The sequence below is a fragment of the Stenella coeruleoalba genome, assembly GCF_951394435.1.
Source record: "Stenella coeruleoalba genome assembly, chromosome: 8".
Lineage (NCBI taxonomy): Eukaryota > Metazoa > Chordata > Mammalia > Artiodactyla > Delphinidae > Stenella > Stenella coeruleoalba.
In genome coordinates, this window is record NC_137154.1 from 7,407,346 (window position 1) to 7,410,909 (window position 3,564).

Below are 3,564 nucleotides of genomic sequence, written 5' to 3' on the forward strand. Positions count from 1 at the left end.
TAATGGTGGTGGCCATGACCAGGGGGTAGCAGGGAGGTGGTAAGATGAGGCCTGATTCAAGGTGTGCTTTATAGGTAGAGCTGATGGGATGTGCTCATGGATTGGACGTGGGGAAAGGGAGGAAGGAAGGATGAGGCTGCAACTTGGGGCCTGAGCAACCGGTGGTTGGTAGTGCCAAAGACCAAGAAAGATTGGGAGAGGAGCAGCTTGGAGTGGGTGTGTGTGGCGGGGAGGGGAGATCAGGAGGCCTGTTTTGGCCATGTCAAGTTTGAGATGCCTATTTGCCATCTAACTGAATAGAACAAGAGTTTGGCAATTAGGGGAATGCTCAAGACTGGGTATATAAATTTGGAAGCCAGCAGTGTACAGATGGGTGGGTGGACACTGGGGACCAGATAAAATGATCTGTGAAGGCCCTTGCAGCTGTGTCTCTATGTGGGCCTCCTCTTCTTGTGCCCCAGAGCTCTCTCAGCCTGGCACTCCTTCCCTCCTGCACGCCCAGAATCTGCCCCCATCCTTTCTCGTCAAATGCTTCTTCCTCCAGGAAGCCTCCTATGACCCTCCAAGACAAAAATGACCCCCTCAGGCTCCTAATCACACCCATGTGCCTTTCACCAGCATCTATCATTTTCCTTCTTTTGTGACTGTGGCTTTTTCTCTTTCCATCTCCCTCAATGGCAGCAACTAGTCAAGCCCTCCATGAGTACTTTTAAACAGCTCATTCATTGGGAGGCAGTAAAGCATGATGGTGAGAGAGCTTGAGCTCCAGGGTCAGATAGGATTGGGTTCATGTCCCAGCTCCACTACTTCCTGGCTCAACTTCTTCAAGCCTCAGATTTCTTATCTGAAAAATGGGAACTGAAAAATGTACCCACCCACAATCTACCCTATGTATATGTGTGTATGTGTATACATATCCATATATACATGTAAATATAATATATATTATATATATAATAGAAAAGCATATGTTCACCAAAAGACATGAACAGAATTTTTATATCAGGAATATGGATAAGGGTAGAAAACTGGAAACAACCCAAATGCCCCATCAAGAGTATAACGAATAGGGACTTCCCTGGTGGCACAGTGGTTAAGAATCCGCCTGCCAATGCAGGGGACATGAGTTCGAGCCCTTGTCCAGGAAGATTCCCACATGCTGTGGAGCAACTAAGCCCGTGCGCCACAACTACTGAGCCTGCGCTCTAGAGCCCGCGAGCCACAACTACTGAGCCCACGTGCCACAACTACTGAAGACCGCGCGCCTAGAGTCCGTGCTCCACAATGAGGGAAGCCACTGCAATGAGAAGCCCATGCACCGCAACGAAGAGTAGTCCCCGCTCACTGCAACTGGAGAAAGCCCACGCGCAGCAATGAAGACCCAACTCAGCCAAAAATAAAAATAAATAAATAAATAAAAAGTTTAAAAGTAGAAAATAGCTAATCGATGCTGTTAAAAGTCAGGTTTATGGTTACAGTTGGAGGATAGAACCTCGAAGGGGACAGGAGGGGCCTCTGGGGTGCTGATAATGTTCTGTTTCTTGAGCTTTGTGGTGGTTACATGAATATATTCACTGTACGAAAATTCACTGAGCTGTATGTTTATGATATGTGCTCTTTCCTGTTATGTCTTATATACTTCAATAGAAAGAGGGTGGATGTAAGCAGCACATCACAGTCCCTGGCATATAGCAAGTGAGCAATAAATATAAGCTACCGCGAAGGAATGAATGAAAGAAGCCATGCCTTGGCCCCAAGTGAAGCCATTAACAATCAGAACCATGGACAGGTCAGAATCTGCATTCAAGGATGGCTGGAGGAAAAGGAAGAGATCTCTGGTCTGATACAGGGGACTCGAGGCAGGAGAGAATCTAAGACATTTCCTCTGAGATTAGCAGTTCAGTTCCTTCCGAAGGGCACGCCTATCATGCAGAAAGGAGAATATTCCTAGGGGACCATGGGTATCCGTGTGTGTGTTCATGCAGAAATTCATTCCATTTTAAAAAGTCTGCAGCCCCTTGTTTTTCTAAGCCAGTGAATGCTGAAATCTCCCTAGAGAGGCCAATTCTGGATCCAGGACATCCCCATCTTGCTCAGGTTCTTGCAGGCTTTGCTCACAATCTTAGGCTTGTGTTTATCTAGTTAGTGGGGAGAGGGAAGGACTCCAGGCAGGGTAAAAATAACCTATGACGGAAGATTTCTCAGTCATGCGCAGGCTCCAGGAAGGAAGGCATATTTTGTGTCAATTTAATGAGCTGCTTCATCTGGTAGTGATTTCCCTGTTGCTGGGAGCATCCACACAGAGGCTTCACAAAAACCTGCCAGGATACTGCAAGGAGGACTCCTACAACATGAAGAACTTACCCAGGTGAATGCTGAGGGCACGCCAAGACTAAAATTCTATTATTTAATTCAACACAAAATTTCCTTGAATGCATGAACTGCTTCTCTCTGCACTGCTCCTCTCACAAGTATGTTTCCTTTTCCCTAAGACTTAAAATATTTCATGCTCAGCAGGAAATTTGAAAAGCCAGGGGGAAATTATCTATACCATTGAATACTACTCAGCAATAAAAAGGAGTGAATTACAGAGACACATACCAACTTGGATGGATCTCAAGGGCATTATGCTGAGTGGAAAAAGACAATTTCAAAAGGCCACCTACTGTAAGATTCCACTATGTAACATTCTCAAAATGACAAAATTATGGAGAACAGATTAGTGGTGGCAAAACTAATCCCATCACCACAACACCCCAGACTGCGAGCCACGTGGCACAGAGCAGTCCTCTTGGGTTCTCTTACCCTCCTGTTCTCCACCGAGGCACCCCTTCCTAATGAAGTCTCTTGCTTTGTCAGCACGTGTGTCTCCTCGGAAAATTCATTTCTGAGTGTTAGACAAGAGCCCACTCTCAGCCCCTGGAAGGGGTCCACCTTCCTGCAACGAAATGGCTTAATAATTCACAACACCGTCAGAATTTGATCAGCAGGAAGTGGATGGGAACGTGCTGGGCTTTGGTATCACAAAGACCCATACCCATCTGAGTGTTCCAGTTCTTTTATATATTTATTTATTTATTTTTGGCTGCATTGGGTCTTAGTTGCTGCGCGCGGGCTTTCTCTAGCTGTGGCAAGCGGGGGTGCTCTTTGTCGCGGTGTGTGGGCTTCTCATTGCGGTGGCTTCTCTTGTTGCGGAGCACAGGCTCTAGGCGCGCGGGCTTCAAGTAGTTGTGGCTCGGAGGGCTCTAGAGCGCAGGCTCAGTAGTTGTGGCCTGTGGGCTTAGCTGCTCCGCAGCATGTTGGATCTTCCCGGACCAGGGCTGGAACCCGTGTCCCCTGCATTAGCAGGCAGATTCTTAACCACTGCGCCACCAGGGAAGCCCAGTGTTGTAGTTCTTGAATGTCCACAAGTCGCTCCCGTTTTGGAGCCTCTTTAGAACTGAGATATTAATACTGCTGTACAGCACCGGGGTGAGGACTAAAGGAGAGCGTGTACGAAAAGTGCTACCACGACGCTCCACACACAGTAGGGGCTCCGCGGTCTACAGCACCGGACCTTCCCCC